We start from the raw sequence: 17,083 nt of genomic DNA on the forward strand, positions 1-17,083 counted from the left end.
CCATACGCCCAACATAAAGCAATCTCAAATAACCTTGAGGAGTTCTTCACAGCTCTGCAGAGGCTAAGATAAAAATCTGTCAAGGTGAATTAAAAGGCATCTAGAAGCTTCGAATATAAGGTTCTGTGTTTTCCCCTACAGGAAGTTGATGGCATTTTTTGATATGTAACTCAGGCCAGACAGCTGTATTTCTTATTCTCCTTTACACGTCTGTGATGTCCTTAAAGAGAAGAGAAAAGAACATTGGCGAGACTTCCAGAATTGCCTCAAGTCACTTCTTCTAAGAGAAGACAGAACTTGTTCGGGGTCCTTAGCTTACACAATTATGAACAGAGATGCCCCTTTTTGTTTTTTGATTTTGAAAAAGTAACGTTTCCTTTTGTTGATTTGAGATTTTGCGGGATCTATTATTTACTTAAAAATATACAGTTTTTTATTCAACTTAGAGTTTACTGGCTAAAGTACTTTATCTTTTGTGTTGTCTTGAGACTGAGCTTTGATATTTTATTGGTAATAATTCTAAAAGATGAATGAGAATTGCAAAGGAGTTTTTTGCTTTGTAGATTTATAGTGATGGTGACTGGACTTGGTTCCTACTGTCACATCTCAGAAAGGACATTCACACCCGCCAGCTTAAACATTGCTTGTTTACAGAGCCCAGTATACTGGGGAGGTTGTCTGTGCCCCTGTGCTATGACTGTGACTGTGAAGCTTCTGTGAAAGTTTGTGTCTCACTTTTATATCCTTGATCATAACCACTCTCTTAGTTTATAGATATTATAGACATTTTGTTAATACTTACATCATCTCCTTTTGACTGAACGTGCCAGGAATTTCGTGCCATAAGACTGCACAGGCCCAGTCAGTTCAGATTTGGATGGAACCTCGCTTAAAATATTCCCCATTGGGAAGTACCGGAGAAGAACATGCATTTCGTGGTGGTTTGATAGCCCGTTATAATTTAAAGAACACTTTCATATCAATGATCAGATTTAAGCAATTCAGTAAGAGGGCAGTTTATTATCATAATGATTTTCTGGACAAGGACCTTCATCACAGTGACCTGACCAGCAGTTCACCCCCCGGAGAACCAGAACCCAGGCTGGGACCCCCATGCCTTTTAACTTAGGACTAGTGTTGCTTTCACTAATCTGCACCATTTCCTGCAACGCCTGTCACAAACAAGTGTTCCAGTTAAATGTCCTAGTTAAGGGTGGGGAAAATCTGTATACATATTATAGTAATTAGATATTGCCTTTGAAGAGCCTGCAGTCATATAGAGGGGATGAAAATTGTAGGGCAGGTTGAGAAGTGCTATTAGAATTAGATAATTTTATACCCATTCCTTTGAGTTCATAGAGGCAGAACTGACATATGTTACCTGAGAGGTTTCCGGGAGAAAAGATCTTTCCATAGGAACTAAAGGATAAATAAGTAGGTAAAGGACATCTCAGGAAGGGGGATGGTGTGGGCAAAAACATTGGCGGCATGGGAGAGTGTAGCCTGTGGCTGATTGTAGGGAGAAGTAGAAACTGAGGCTGAACAGGTGGGATTTAAAATAAATTATAGACTAAAGCTTAGCTTCTGAGTTATGACCTTGTTTTGTACTTGAAATATTCTTAATTTTTTTTGTTTTTTAATTTTTTACAGTAGCTCCTTGTTGGTTATCTGTTTTAAATATAGCAGTGTATACATGTCAATCCCAAATGTCCTGATTTTTTCATAAAGCTAAGTCCATCAAATATACGTGTGTGCATGACAGCAAAAGCACCCAACAACAAGAAAAATGTTGTCTTAGAAAATTATGGGTGTGTTTATAAATTAGCTCTGTTTCCCACAGTGTTTAGAATAGGCTGGGCACATAGAATAGGGATTCAGTGAATACTTGGTTAGACACACGGGTATACCGTCAGTGTAGGGGCATCTGCATCTGTACATTGAGACACGCCTTGCTTGTGTCCCAGTCTGTCTCCTTCCTCGCCATTTAGTTAGCTTGGAAGCATTTTGTGTCTTTCAAGTCCATGGTGGCAGAATCAACTCTCTAAAAGCCCCTTCTGTTGTCAATGCCCATTTATTTGGTGGAATTTTGCTTTCCAACAAGTCTGCTTGTTCCTTAAGTGCTTTGGGACTGCCTCATGAAATGCAGGGCTCTTCATCAAAGTTACAGATGGTGGCCATTGCACAAACCCAAACTGGGACAAGGGGAAGAAAGAGGTGAGCCATTGACCCACATTTACAGATCATGCAATTAATTATCAGGTAAAAGGGACACTTTATTTCTTTCCGATTTTTTAACTCGACAGGTGCTTGGAGATATTTGCGCCCCCAAAGGAAGGTTTTTCTCTACCTACCATAAATGTAGCCCTGGAGTTTGGTCTGACTGGAGTTTACATTTTTTTAGGTCTGTGGGGTTTATAGTTTGGCAGCAGCTAGACCAGTCTAGATGCCCCAGAAGGCACGGGGCTTATCTTTGGAACCTGTGGGAAAGAATGGTAAATTACATGGGAGCCCTTTGGGAGAGGCACTGAAGCTGAGGTGGTGAAAAGAGCCATGTGCTGAAGATGCGCCCCAAGCGGTCTCCTGAGAACGCCGGTGTAAGATCAGAGGAGACCTTGGGTAGCAGCCACGGCTCAGCACACTGTTTCCCTAGTGAAATTGGGTTTGCCAGTGCTGTGGAATCATAGAAATTAAGATGGGAAGGGTCTGCGCAGTCTCATCCACACCTTCCCTGCCTGCCAGCCTAGGGAATTGCTCCTGACACTCGAGCCTCTAGTTCTTTGTCCAGTCCACTTTTAAACAATGCAAGTGATAAGGTATCGATCTTCCCTGGTTCTGAATTTCTTTTGATTTGCTCAAGCTGTCATTCTGCACACAAACTCTTGTAGCTCCGCACCGCCTGAAACCTACATGCCACTTCCCGGCGGGGACGGTTACTCTATTAGACAGGGTCACCCTAGTTGCTTTGTGCTCACATCCTTTTGTCTTCCTGTTCTCAACAAAGACAACAACAGTAGGTACCCTTTTCAGCTTTCGTGTTCCATTGGTCTTATCTTACCTTTTTACCAATACTGCATTCTCTTGATTACTGTCCTTTTTTTTTTTTTTTTTTTTTTTTTTTTTTTAACATCTTTATTGGAGTATAATTGCTTTACAATGGTATGTTAGTTTCAGCTTCACAACAAAATGAATCAGTTATATATATACATATATTCCCATATCTCTTCCCGCTTGCGTCTCCCTCCCTCCCACCCTCCCTATCCCACCCCTCCAGGCGGTCACAAAGCACCTAGCTGATCTCCCTGTGCTATGCGGCTGCTTCCCACTAGCTATCTACCTTACGTTTGGTAGTGTATATATGTCCATGCCTCTTTATCGCTTTGTCACCATTTACACTTCCCCCTCCCCATAGCCTCAAGTCCATTCTCTAGTAAGTCTGTGTCTTTATTCCTGTTTCACCCCTAGGTTTTTCATGACATTTTTTTTTTTTTTTTTAAATTCCATATATATGTGTTAGCATACGGTATTTGTCTCTCTCTTTCTGACTTACTTCACTCTGTATGACAGACTCTAGGTCTATCCACCTCATTACAAATAGCTCAATTTCGTCTCTTTTTATGGCTGAGTAATATTCCATTGTATATATGTGCCACATCTTCTTTATCCATTCATCCGATGATGGACACTTAGGTTGTTTCCATCTCTGGGCTATTGTAAATAGAGCTGCAATGAACATTTTGGTACATGACTCTTTTTGAATTATGGTTTTCTCAGGGTATATGCCCAGTAGTGGGATTGCTGGGTCATATGGTAGTTCTATTTGTAGCTTTTTAAGGAACCTCCATACTGTTCTCCACAGTGGCTGTATCAATTTACATTCCCACCAACAGTGTAAGAGGGTTCCCTTTTCTCCACACCCTCTCCAGCATTTATTGTTTCTAGATTTTTTGATGATGGCCATTCTGACTGGTGTGAGATGATATCTCATTGTAGTTTTGATTTGCATTTCTCTCATGATTAGTGATGTTGAGCATTCTTTCATGTGTTTGTTGGCACTCTGTATATCTTCTTTGGAGAAATGTCTATTTAGGTCTTCTGCCCATTTTTGGATTGGGTTGTTTGTTTTTTTGTTATTAAGCTGCATGAGCTGCTTATAAATTTTGGAGATCAATCCTTTGTCAGTTGCTTCATTTGCAAATATTTTCTCCCATTCTGAGGGTTGTCTTTTGGTCTTCTTTATGGTTTCCTTTGCTGCGCAAAAGCTTTTAAGTTTCATTAGGTCCCATTTGTTTACTCTTGTTTTTATTTCCATTACTCTAGGAGGTGGGTCAGAAAGAATCTTGCTGTGATTTATGTCATAGAGTGTTCTGCCTATGTTTTCCTCTAAGAGTTTGATAGTTTCTGGCCTTACATTTAGGTCTTTAATCCATTTTGAGCTTATTTTTGTGTATGGTGTTAGGGAGTGATCTAACTTCATACTTTTACATGTAGCTGTCCAGTTTTCCCAGCACCACTTATTGAATAGGCTGTCCTTTCTCCACGGTACATTTCTGCCTCCTTTGTCAAAGATAAGTTGACCATATGTGCGTGGGTTTATCTCTGGGCTTTCTATCCTGTTCCATTGATCTATCTTTCTGTTTTTGTGCCAGTACCATACCGTTTTGATAACTGTAGCTTTGTAGTATAGTCTGAAGTCTGGGAGCCTGATTCCTCCAGTTCCTTCTTTCGTTCTCAAGATTGCTTTGGCTATTCGGGGTCTTTTGTGTTTCCATACAAATTGCAAAATTTTTTGTTCTAGTTCTGTGAAAAATGCCAGTGGTAGTTTGATAGGGATTGCATTGAATCTATAGATTGCTTTCGGTAGTAGAGTCATTTTCACAATGTTGATTCTTCCAATCCAAGAACATGGTATATGTCTCCATCTATTTGTATCATCTTTAATTTCTTTCATCAGTGTCTTATAATTTTCTGCATACAGATCTTTTGTCTCCTTAGGTAGGTTTATTCCTAGATATTTTATTCTTTTTGTTGCAATGGTAAATGGGAGTGTTTTCTTGATTTCACTTTCAGATTTTTCGTCATTAGTATATAGGAATGCCAGAGATTTCTGTGCATTAATTTTGTATCCTGCCACTTTACCAAATTCATTGATTAGCTCTAGTAGTTTTCTGGTAGCATCTTTAGGGTTCTCTATGTATAGGATCATGTCATCTGCAAACAGTGACAGCTTTACTTCTTCTTTTCTGATTTGGATTCCTTTTATTTCCTTTTCTTCTCTGATTGCTGTGGCTAAAACTTCCAAAACTATGTTGAATAAGAGTGGTGAGAGTGGGCAACCTTGTCTTGTTCCTGATCTTAGTGGAAATGCTTTCAGTTTTTCACCATTGAGGATGATGTTTGCTGTGGGCTTGTCATATATGGCCTTTATTATGTTGAGGAAAGTTCCCTCTATGCCTACTTTCTGCAGGGTTTTTATCATAAATGGGTGTTGAATTTTGTCAAAAGCTTTCTCTGCATCTATTGAGATGATCATATGGTTTTTCTCCTTCAGTTTGTTAATATGGTTTATCACATTGATAGATTTGCGTATATTGAAGAATCCTTGCATTCCTGGAATAAACCCCACTTGATCATGGTGTATGATCCTTTTAATGTGCTGTTGGATTCTGTTTGCTAGTATTTTGTTGAGGATTTTTGCATCTATGTTCATCAGTGATATTGGCCTGTAGTTTTCTTTCTTTGTGACATCCTTGTCTGGTTTTGGTATCAAGGTGATGGTGGCCTCGTAGAAGGAGTTTGGGAGTGTTCCTCCCTCTGCTATATTTTGGAAGAGTTTGAGAAGGATAGGTGTTAGCTCTTCTCTAAATGTTTGATAGAATTCGCCTGTGAAGCCATCTGGTCCTGGGCTTTTCTTTGTTGGAAGATTTTTAATCACAGTTTCAATTTCAGTGCTTGTGATTGGTCTGTTCATATTTTCTATTTCTTCCTGATTCAGTCTTGGCAGGTTGTGCATTTCTAAGAATTTGTCCATTTCTTCCAGATTGTCCATTTTATTGGCATAGAGTTGCTTGTAGTAATCTCTCATGATCTCTTTTATTTCTGCAGTGTCAGTTGTTACCTCTCCTTTTTCATTTCTAATTCTATTGATTTGAGTCTTCTCCCTTTTTTTCTTAATGAGTCTGGCTAGTGGTTTATCTATTTTGTTTATCTTCTCAAAGAACCAGCTTTTAGTTTTATTGATCTTTGCTATTGTTTCCTTCATTTCTTTTTCATTTATTTCTGATCTGATTTTTATGATTTCTTTCCTTCTGCTAGCTTTGGGGTTTTTTTGTTCTTCTTTCTCTAATTGCTTGAGGTGCAAGGTTAGGTTGTTTATTCGAGATGTTTCCTGCTTCTTAAGGTGGGCTTGTATTGCTATAAACTTCCCCCTTAGAACTGCTTTTGCTGCATCCCACAGGTTTTGGGTCGTTGTTTCTCCATTGTCATTTGTTTCTAGGTATTTTTTGATTTCCTCTTTGATTTCTTCAGTGATCACTTCATTATTAAGTAGTGTATTGTTTAGCCTCCATGTGTTTGTATTTTTTACAGATCTTTTCCTGTAATTGATATCTAGTCTCATGGCGTTGTGGTCAGAAAAGATACTTGATACAATTTCAATTTTCTTAAATTTACCAAGGCTTGATTTGTGACCCAAGATATGATCTATCCTGGAGAATGTTCCATGAGCACTTGAGAAAAATGTGTATTCTGTTGTTTTTGGATGGAATGTCCTATAAATATCAATTAACTCCATCTCGTTTAATGTATCATTTAAAGCTTGTGTTTCCTTATTTATTTTCATTTTGGATGATCTGTCCATTGGTGAAAGTGGGGTGTTAAAGTCCCCTACTATGAATGTGTTACTGTCGATTTCCCCTTTTATGGTTGTCAGTATTTGCCTTATGTATTGAGGTGCACCTATGTTGGGTGCATAAATATTTACAATTGTTATATCTTCCTCTTGGATCGATCCCTTGATCATTATGTAGTGTCCTTCTTTGTCTCTTCTAATAGTCTTTGTTTTAAAGTCTATTTTGTCTGATATGAGAATTGCTACTCCAGCTTTCTTTTGGTTTCCATTTGCATGAAATACCTTTTTCCATCCCCTTACTTTCAGTCTGTATGTGTCTCTAGGTCTGAAGTGGGTCTCTTGTAGACAGCAAATATATGGGTCTTGTTTTTGTATCCATTCAGCCAATCTGTGTCTTTTGGTGGGAGCATTTAGTCCATTTACATTTAAGGTAATTATTGATATGTGTGTTCCTATTCCCATTTTCTTAATTGTTTTGGGTTCGTTATTGTAGGTCCTTTCCTTCTTTTGTGTTTCTTGCCTAGAGAAGTTCCTTTAGCAGTTGTTGTAGAGCTGGTTTGGTGGTGCTGAACTCTCTCAGCTTTTGCTTGTCTGTAAAGGTTTTAATTTCTCCATCAAATCTGAATGAGATCCTTGCTGGGTAGAGTAATCTTGGTTGCAGGTTTTTCTCCTTCAACACTTTCAATATGTCCTGCCACTCCCTTCTGGCTTGCAGAGTTTCTGCTGAAAGATCAGCTGTTAACCTTATGGGGATTCCCTTGTGTGTTATTTGTTGTTTTTCCCTTGCTGCTTTTAATATGTTTTCTTTGTATTTAATTTTTGACAATTTGATTAATATGTGTCTTGGCGTATTTCTCCTTGGATTTATCCTGTATGGGACTCTCTGTGCTTCCTGGACTTGATTAACGATTTCTTTTCCCATATTAGGGAAGTTTTCAACTATAATCTCTTCAAATATTTTCTCAGTCCCTTTCTTTTTCTCTTCTTCTTCTGGAACCCCTATAATTCGAATGTTGGTGCGTTTAATGTTGTCCCAGAGGTCTCTGACGCTGTCCTCAGTTCTTTTCATTCTTTTTTCTTTATTCTGCTCTGCAGTAGTTATTTCCACTATTTTATCTTCCAGGTCACTTATCCGTTCTTCTGCCTCAGTTATTCTGCTATTGATCCCATCTAGAGTACTTTTAATTTCATTTATTGTGTTGTTCATCGTTGCTTGCTTCATCTTTAGTTCTTCTAGGTCCTTGTTAACTGATTCTTGCAATTTGTCCATTCTATTGTCCATTCTATCTCCAAGATTTCGGATCAACCTTACTATCATTATTCTGAATTCTTTTTCAGGTAGACTGCCTATTTCCTCTTCATTTGTTAGGTCTGGTGGGTTTTTATCTTGCTCCTTCATCTGCTGTGTGTTTTTCTGTCTTTTCATTTTGCTTATCTTACTGTGTTTGGGGTCTCCTTTTTTGCAGGCTGAAGGTTCGTAGTTCCTGTTGTTTTTGGTGTCTGTCCCCAGTGGCTAAGGTTGGTTCAGTGGGTTGTGTAGGCTTCCTGGTGGAGGGTACTAGTGCCTGTGTTCTGGTGGATGAGGCTGGATCTTGTCTTTCTGGTGGGCAGGTCCACGTCTGGTGGTGTGTTTTGGGGTGTCTGTAGACTTACTATGATTTTGGGCAGCCTCTCTGCTAATGGGTGGGGTTGTGTTCCTGTCTTGCTAGTTGTTTGGCATAGGATGTCCAGCACTGTAGCTTGCTGGTCGTTGAGTGAAGCTGGGTGCTGGCGTTGAGATGGAGATCTCTCGGAGATTTTTGCTGTTTGATATTATGTGCAGCTGGGAGGCCTCTTGTGGACCAGTGTCCTGAAGTTGGCTCTCCCACCTCAGAGGCACAGCACTGAGTCCTGGCTGCAGCACCAAGAGCCTTTCATCCACAGGGCTCCTTAATTTGGGATGATTCGTTGTCTATTCAGGTATTCCACAGATGCAGGGTATATCAAGTTGATTGTGGAGCTTTAATCCGCTGCTTCTGAGGCTGCTGGGAGAGATTTCCCTTTCTCTTCTTTGTTCTGACAGTTCCCAGGGGCTCAGCTTTGGATTTGGCCCCGCCTGTGCGTGTAGGTCGCCGGAGGGCGTCTGTTATTTGCTCAGACAGGACGAGGTTAAAGGAGCCGCTGATTCGGAGGCTCTGGCTCACCCAGGCCGGGGGGTAGGGAGGGTCACGGAGTGCGGGGCGGGCCTGCAGCGGCAGAGGCCGGCGTGACGCTGCAGCCTGAGGCGCGCCGTGCGCTCTCCCGGGGAGCCGTCCCTGGATCCCGGGACCCTGGCAGTGGCGGGCTGCACAGGCTCCCCGGAAGGGCGTGTGGCCAGTGACCCGTGTTCGCACACAGGCCTCCTGGCGGCGGCAGCAGCGGCCTTAGCGTCCCATGTCCGTCTCTGGGCTCTGTACTCTTAGCCGCGGCTCGCGCCCGTCCCTGGAGCTCTCTCAAGCAGCGTTCTTAATCCCTTCTCCTCGTGCACCAGGAAACAAAGAGGGACGTAAAAGTCTCTTGCCTCTTCGGCAGGTCCAGACCCCTCCCCGGACTCTCTCCCGGCCAGCCGGGGCGCACCAACGCCCTGCAGGCTGTGTTCACGCCGCCAACCTCAGTCCTCTCCCGGCGCTCCGACAAAAGCCGGAGCCTCAGCTCCCAGTCCCGCCCGCCCCGGCGGGCGAGCAGACAAGCCTCTCGGCTGGTGAGTGCCGGTCGGCCCGATCCTCTGCGCTGGAGTCTGTCCGCTTTGCCCTCCGCACCCCTGTTGCTGTGCTCTCCTCCGCGGCTCCCAAGCTCCCCCACTCCGCCTCCCGAAGTCTCCACCCGCGAAGGGGCTTCCTAGTGTGTGGACACTTTTCCTCCTTCACAGCTCTCTCCCGCTGGTGCAGGACCCGTCCCTATCCTTTTGTCTCTGTTTAGTTTTTTCTTTTGCCCTAACCAGGTACGTGGGGGGTTCCTTGCCTTTTGGGAGGTCTGAGGTCTTCTGCCAGCGTTCAGTAGGTGTTTTGTAGGAGTTGCTCCACGCGTAGATGTATTTCTGGTGTATCTGTGGAGAGGAAGGTGATCTCCGCGTCTTACTCTTCTCGATTACTGTCCTTTTATAGTAAGTCTTGAAACTGGGTTGGTTGTCCTCCGGCTTTGTTCTTTTTCAGAATTGTTGACTATTTAGTGCCTTTGCCTTTCCATACAAATTTAAATTCAGTGTGTCAATATTGACAAAAAAGTTGCTGGGATTGGGATTTTGTTGAATTAAATACAAAGGGATGGTCTTTCTAGATGAAAATTTTTCTCGTGTTTCACAAGAATTTCTGACATCTCTAACCATATGCAAGCAACAATTTTGTATTTGGTTGTAGTAGATGGCCTCAGTTTCCCCTTCTAACCATGATTCAATGATGTCTATAATTGGTTTATTTTATTAATTTAGTTCTCAGGCATGTCTGGTAGCATAGAACAATTGTTGTATGTACTCAGAGTTATAAAAGGGATTATTCTGTATTTGAAATGTCAACATTCAGGCCTAATATGACTTTTTTAACTTCTTTCTCGCTGGTTTTTCCTTTTTTAGCAAAAAATTTCTAAGTGGAAAAAGAAGAAGAAAGTTAGCTATCACTGATTTTCAAGCCATTTAACCCAAACTCTCTAAGAGCATCATGTGTTCAAATTTAAAGATGGACTTTCCAACAGAAATTATTACAATCGTTAGCTAAAAGCAGAAATTGGGTATATCTTTCTTTAGACACACACACACACACACACACACACACACACACACACACACACGATTTAAATAGGGAAATCACTCAGCTCTGAGAGCCAGTAAATTAATTGCTTGCCTTTCTAACCATAGTTCCTCATTGTATTTTAACTGGAAGATTGAGTGATTTCTTCTGTTAATTATTTTTTTTTTTGTAAAAGGAGACAGTGCTGTGAAAGGGAAATCGACAAAAAGCCTGAGGAGGGAAAAAAATCGTCTAGGTTATAATTTTTAAGAGCTCTCGCTGTATTTTTAACCAAACTCTGGCTGCATGGAATCTGTGACGTATGAAAAATTTTTTGGATTCCCCTCATTTATCGTGTTTGAGCAGTAAAGAAAATATAATTGAAGAAATGGCATTGAAGAGTATCCTGGGTTGTTTGTTATCAAAAGTGACACGCGGGAGGCTTTCCACGTGAAATTTAAACATAAGAAGTGGCTAAATCTGTGACTGTGGAGAAGGGACAATTTGAGTTTCTTTTCTTATTTTTGAAAGTTCTGGTAGAAAATGGTACGGGCAGGGCTTACTTTTTTTTTCCCCCCTTTAACACTGAGACTCTTCTAAAGGAGATGATGAGGGGGAGTCACACTGACAGTGAGAAGTCACTTGTAAAATGTGATTATTGTAATTTGCAAAACGATAGCAAGAAAGAACCTGCCCCTCCCCCATAGCGGGGGAGAATGACGCAGAAGGATGTATGAGAACCTCGGGCCTGAGCAGTTTTCAGAGATATGTCCCTTCTCTGAAATTACCTTCTTTGCCTGCTCAAAATGCTTGTATTTGGGACTTGGGTAGTGGCACAGTGGTTGAGAATCCGCCTGCCATTGCAGGGGACACGGGTTCAAGCCCTAGTCTGGGAAGATCCCACATGCCGTGGAGCAAGTAAGCCCGTGCGCCACAACAATTGAGCCTGTGCTCTAGAGCCCGCGAGCCACAACTACTGAGCCCGCACGCCACAACTACGGAAGCCCGCACGCCTAGAGCCCGTGCTCTGCAACAAGAGAAGCCACCGCAATGAGAAACCCACGCGCAGCAACAAAGAGTAGCCCCCGCTCGCCACAACTAGAGAAACCCCGCACGCAGCAACTAAGACCCAATAACGAAGATCCAGTGCAGCCAAAAATAAATAAATAAATTTATTTTAAAAAAAAAAAGAGCTTCTATTTGCTAATGCGGCTAAGTTCTTCAATATTAAGTAAATAATTTCAGTAAATAAAAAACAGTAGAGAGAAAAGCGGAATTGAGATTCAGTGTGAAGACCCTGGAGCTGATTCTCTAGCTAGGCCACATGGTGGCTGTGCAAGTCTGGATAACTTCCTCAGCATCTCTGATCTTTAGTGTGTTCGTGGACAGGATGAGGATGATGCAGTGATCATTAGATGATCCATCTCAGTAGATTTTCTGAGTACATATATTTAGAGAGGGTGACTGCGACCTAGTCAGTATGCAATAGAAGTCAGCTATTATTTTCATTATGACTAACACTAAAAATAATTTTTGAAGGGGTGTTCTATGTATTTGGGAATATAATAGTGTGTAAATGAATGCTACCTGAGTTCTTTTCTGAAAGCAGGCTGTGAAGGGATAAGTAGTTGGAAAGAGAAAGAATACCAGATTTCCAAAAGAGTAGCACACAAAAGTATGAGGAAAGGGCCAAGAGTGAGTAAGGAATAATACTGACAAGGAAATTCTTAAGTCCTGTTCAGGAATCAGCTTTCTCTTAAGAGGGAAGGAAGATTTGGAAATGGAGACTAATTGACAACTCTTTAAATTGTCTCCTTTTCCCTAAGATGCTGAGCACTGAATCTTCTGTCCGCCGTACTTTGAGCAGGTGTTTCCTCGTTTGCACAGCCTCAAAGGTTTAAATCAATGTCCTACAGCCTTGGAAGAGTAGCCCAAATAAAAGGGTTGTAAGATCAAATAGGTCCCTGGCAAGTGCATGGCGTGACTTTAGTGTTTCGGTGGGAGTTAGTACTCATACCAATCTGTATGCATGCTTTCAGTGAATTCAGTTAAACACAGACATTCTTCCTATGTGTAATCCCCATGCTCAGTGCTGTAGATACAAAGATACGTGAAAATTAGCCCATGCTATCAAGATTCTAACATGTTATTTTCTGCAGTGGCTGTTCTCTTTTGTTTGTTTGTCTGATTTTATGAATTGAGAGTGACTGATTTGTTCCAGAATGTGTTTGAATAAATTATCTTTGGTGGTAAAATTTGGGCATTGCTAAGAGAGTCAACATTTAGAAGTGAAAACACACTCTTATGTTGAAAACCTCAGGTTTCCCAGCTGAGTAAAAATGAGTAAGACGCTTTTCTTTTTTAACATCTTTATTGGAGTATAATCACTTTACATTGTTGTGTTAGTTTCTGCTGTATAACAAAGTGAATCAGCTATATGTATACATAAATCCCCATATCCCCTCCCTCTTGTGTCTCCCTCCCACCCTCCCCATCCCACCCCTCTAGGTGGTCACAAAGCACCGAGCTGATCTCCCTGTGCTATGCAGCTGCTTCCCACTAGCTATCTATTTTACATTTGGTAGTGTATATATGTCCATGCCACTCTCTCACTTCGGCCCAGCTTCCCCTTCCCCCTCCCCGTGTCCTCAAGTCCATTCTCTACGGAATAACACACTTTTAAAAATAGATGTCAGCATCTCTTGGGGTGACTAGTGTGATTCCTCTCACTGAATCCATTCATAGTTTATTTTGGTTGCTTTTTGTGTTTTTTCATGAACTCCAGAGTTGATAAGTAGACAGAGGAACATTTGGAGTGTGTGTGTGTGTGTGTGTGTGTGTGTGTGTGTGTGTGTGTGTGTGTGAGTGATTATTTCTTAACTGGGTGGAAATAAGATTCTTTAAACTTTTACCTGTGGTTTTCAACAGTAACGACGCATCAGAATCACCTGTGTGGAATTTTCTTTACAAATACAGAAACTCGGGGTCCATCATGGAGATTCTGACTTTGTAGGTCATGTTCTGCCGGTGTCTAATGCTAGGATTGAGTGGCCCTGCCTTTTTTTTTTTTTTTTTTTTTGATTCCTGTTACTTATGGCTTTTTCAAGCTGTAAGAGAAAAGAACTAGGGCTTTGCTATCAAATTTTAATGTGCATGCAAATCACCTGGGCATCTTGTTAGAACGGGGTAAGGCCTAGAGCTCTGCATTCCTAAGATGTTGGAGGTGATGCAGATGCTGTAGGTTCTTTTTTTTTTTTTTAACATCTTTATTGGGGTATAATTGCTTTACAATGGTGTGTTAGTTTCTGCTTTATAACAAAGTGAATCAGTTATACATATACATATGTTCCCATATCTCTTCCCTTGCTGTAGGTTCTTGACCCACATTTTGAGTAGAAAAGAACTGGGTCAAGATTTGCACTGTGGATACCATACCATGACTGTAATTAGGAGAATCTGATGCCCACTGTTTAACCTGCAAAAACCCCCATGTTCTTCCCCTGCCTATTTTATAATAAACAGAAAGGAATATTATGACTTGCTAAATGAGTTGCCCTTTCTTCCTTTACAAGATGAAATATATATATTACCAAGCCTGAAAACTACTTTGTGGTATAGAAAGGATTTTGCAACCACGGTTCACCTCCTTAATGTAATTCTAGAAGTTAATGTTCTGACTGATAAGAAAAAAATCAGTCTTTTAGGGCGATATATAGAAACAATGAGAAGTTAAAGGAAATGAGAAAGAATATGTATGTGGCTGTCTAGATACAGTTATAATCATCATTGCCTGTTAAAGGAAGGTACTTAGTTGTTATACCTACCTATTAAGAGCATTAACTTAAAGTAGGTTTGAAAAACTCACCATACATAGTAAATCCTCTTGCCAATATTACTATTGTTGTGGCTAGCGTTGTCATCAATGATGGCAGTGCTCATTTTACATAAGATCCTTTTAAGAGAACTCTCTTGGTGTTGGGTACGATATAAGGAAAAAATAATTCCGAAGAGAAGAATTCTGAGAATCAGAATCTTAAAGGGATAAAAAAAAAAAAAGCAAAAGTGCTCTTTTTGTTAAGTAAACACGCAAAAGAAATATTTTTCCTGTTCGTTGATAACACTCTGGCACATTATTAATCTTAGCAAAGTATCTCTAAATGTACTGATGCATGTATTCCATTTTCAAATATCTCGTTAGTTCCTCCTTATTGATTAAATGGTCATGTTTTCTAGGGAAAATCAAGTTCCAACTGACAGATAACTTGGATGTAATGGATGATAAGTCTTCTTCGTTGTCATCTGAACTGGTTAAACTAATGCATTAACCTCCTCTCCTTATTGTTATGAGAGAGTTTAAAAAAAAAAACAGCACAAGAACAAAAACTAAATTCCATATGCAGAAACACAATTGCTTTTAGCCACAATGTCCAACTGCTTTAAGACATTTGATGAGTCTTTTTGCTTTGTGAGAAGTTGGAGCTTATATGGATTCAGTCTCTGTCCTCTCATCTGTCACTGGCAACCAGGCACAGACTGGAGGGAATTAAAGCTGGGAGAGTGGCATTAAGCATGTCATATGCCTTAGGCATAGTTGGAACCGTCTTGATAAAGACATTTTTGACGAAACTGGACCTCGTTCTGTTGAGGTTCATTCAACCTTAGTGTTGTAAAATACAAGGTTATGAAGGGGAGGAAAAAGCCATCTCAGATGCTCCCCCAGGTGGATTCACGGGAGTCTTCTTCTCATCATTCCTCAGCTCCAGATCCGTTCTATCCAACACAGGCCAACCAAATTATTCTTTGGAAATGGTCTTGTCCCAATATGAGAAACAAATACATCCAGAATTTGAGTGTATAATTAAAAAAATACAGCAACACACAAATGAAAAAATGTGATATTTAATCAATGTACATTTTCATCTCTGGAATTCCATTGTTAAATTTCCCCTCTCAGCTTAGTAGGAGTCTAAAGTGTACTCTAGATCCACGTGTCTTTGCCTTTATAGCCATATAAAGATATTTCCAGGTATACCCATGAAAGAAATAGCCCATCTGTGTGTATCCTTCTCCAAAATAGGAAAATCTGTTGATTAAGCAAAATAAGTTTTGTAGACTTATTGTAGTAAAGAAGAATACCTACTTGGGGAGTACCCTTGCAAGAGGAGGAAGGTGATGGAGAATATTTGTAAGATAGAAGACCTAGTTAGGTGGGTGAGTTTGAGGTAGGTCTTGCAAGGTGAGGAACTGGTCAGGATTGGGCAGTTCTGGGTGTATAAACTGGTCTGGAGGGCACAGTGAGATCAGGGTGTGAGTATTGGTGAACAAGTCTTGCTGTTGAGTCACGTATTTTACATAGTTTACAATCTTATTTTCCAGAAACAAAAACAAAAAAAGCATTTCCTTTTGACTGGTTCCAGTGTTCATTACCATAGGAACTGGAGTATGTCATGGTTTCAGTTCTCAAACTTAATGATGGAGAAATGATATGTATTAGTGTCTTACTGCTGCTGTAACAAACTACCACAATCTTAGTGGCTTAAAAAAATACAGGTTTATTAGTTTACCATTCTGAAGGTGGGAATTCTAATATGGGTCTTACTAGGCTCAATTCATGGAATCAGAAGGGCTATATTTTCTTTCTGGAGGTTCTCCAGGGAGAATCTGTTTCATTGAAATTTCCAGCTTCTAGAGGTTGCCCACAAACCTTCCCAAGTGGCCCCTTCCTCCATCTTCAGTCAGCAAAGTTTCATCTTTCTGACCTTTCTTCTCAAAGTTATTGATATATCTCCATCTTCCTCTTTAAGGACCGTTTTGATTGCATTGCATCCACTCAGATAATGCAAGATCTTCCTTCTACTGCACGGTCACATCTGCAAAGTCCCTTTTGCCATGAAAGGTAACATATTCCCTGGTTCTGAGGATTAGTATGAGGACATCTTGAGGAGTAGAGAGGCTGCGTTATTTGGCCTACCACATGGGAGATAGATTCCACAGAAATTGGTAAACTGTGTCCTCTTGCAGCCTTTGGCTACCAGAGTTACCTCATGGTACAGATAATTCTTTAGTAATTCTTGAAGCATTTATTTACATTCATAAAAAGCAAGAATTGTAGAGCTTCTCCTTGTCATAAGATGGATGTCAATGAGATCTATTTGATAACATTTATATATTTTGTTCTTCAAAAAAAAGTTTTGTGTTGTTTTGTTTTTCTTGAGGAAACTACTATTCTTTGTATACTAGTTAGCTCCAACAGGACACTTAAGGTGATTATACAAATATAATAAATATCGAATACCTATTCCTGCTTTTTATCCTCTGTAATCTAATGACTCCCTTGACACAGTACTATTTCAGATCATCTTCAGTGAGGAGTGACTTGCATTTAGCTTTTTATATCACCCGTCATATAGATCATTCTCAGCAATGCTTTATGTAAATTAGGAATCCTTTCTGTCACATTGCAAATAGTACTCACCAAATTAAAGACCTCTACAGT

The 17,083-nt window shown here is 40.5% G+C and overlaps 1 protein-coding gene across 1 annotated transcript in view; it reads left to right on the forward strand.

Moving 5' to 3' along the window:
- The window catches only part of UNC5D (unc-5 netrin receptor D), a 607,834-nt gene that overhangs the window by 165,780 nt on the left and 424,971 nt on the right, over positions 1-17,083 (forward strand). The window lies entirely within an intron of this gene.

This window comes from Tursiops truncatus, chromosome 21 (genome assembly GCF_011762595.2).
Source record: "Tursiops truncatus isolate mTurTru1 chromosome 21, mTurTru1.mat.Y, whole genome shotgun sequence".
In the NCBI taxonomy this organism is placed as follows: domain Eukaryota; kingdom Metazoa; phylum Chordata; class Mammalia; order Artiodactyla; family Delphinidae; genus Tursiops; species Tursiops truncatus.